The sequence below is a fragment of the Populus euphratica genome, unplaced genomic scaffold, assembly GCF_000495115.2.
Source record: "Populus euphratica unplaced genomic scaffold, PopEup_1.0 scaffold69.1, whole genome shotgun sequence".
In the NCBI taxonomy this organism is placed as follows: Eukaryota; Viridiplantae; Streptophyta; class Magnoliopsida; order Malpighiales; family Salicaceae; genus Populus; species Populus euphratica.
In genome coordinates, this window is record NW_011499947.1 from 510,688 (window position 1) to 511,670 (window position 983).

The 983-nt window shown below is 39.1% G+C and overlaps 1 pseudogene; it reads right to left on the reverse strand.

Moving 5' to 3' along the window:
* The window catches only part of LOC105137718 (probable LRR receptor-like serine/threonine-protein kinase At4g08850), a 2,764-nt pseudogene continuing 1,781 nt past the window's right edge, over nt 1-983 (reverse strand).

Consider the following 983-nt stretch of genomic DNA (forward strand, 5'->3'; position numbering starts at 1 on the left):
TGAATGATCAGTCCATTATAAAACAGTATTTTCTCACGCACATACAACCCATGAACACAATCCATAGCAAATTAAAACATTTAATTTTCAAGAAGACAATCGAAGAAAGGAATCCAAAACCCAACAAAGCCCGCCTTGGTAACCTATAATTTTTGCAAAGCTGATCATATAATCACATTAACTGCATGTGCGTGGGAATATATCTTCCAAAGTTGTTGTGCAAATGGTTTTGGCAAGGGAGGCCAATTAGTTGCTAGCTCTGAAGAAACTTTTCCCATTGTAGGCCGAGATTGGGGATTGGGAAGCAAGCATGCAAGTGCTATCTTCATGATATGGACTACACCCTCTGCTGCTCCTTTTTTAGGAAGCGAGATGTGTTGGTCAAGCACATCCTTCAACAATGTCTGTTGAGAAATCGGTGGCATCGAAGACGATGAGGAAGTCGCTTGTGATGAGATCGCCTGGGTGCCTTCCCATCATCACTTTCATTGTTACCAATCCAAAGATATAGACATCACATTTTTCAGTCACTTTCATCGTGTAAGCTAGCTCTGCCAAAAAAAAATTGGTCTTGCTTTGTTTTTATCACATAGTTGATAGAAATAAAATTGATAAAAAAAATTACTTGAGTATTTATAATATGAGCTAAAAACATACTATTATAGGAACTTAATGTTGAAGTAAAGCTACGCACCTGGAGCAGTATATCCAAAAGTACCTGCAAATGAGGTCCAATTGGATGAGTCAGACATCAACAGTCTAGCTGTGCCAAAGTCAGAGACATGTGCCTCATATTCCAAATCCAGAAGGACATTATTGCTTGCAATGTCTCGATGAATGATTGGAGGAGAGCAACAATGGTGTAGATAGGATAAAGCTCCATCCATCCCTTCCACAGCGTTTAGCCTTTTCATCCAATCTAACTCAATTGCTTGTTCCTCACTGCTTATAATCTTTCTCAAGCTTCCTCTTTCAATGAACTC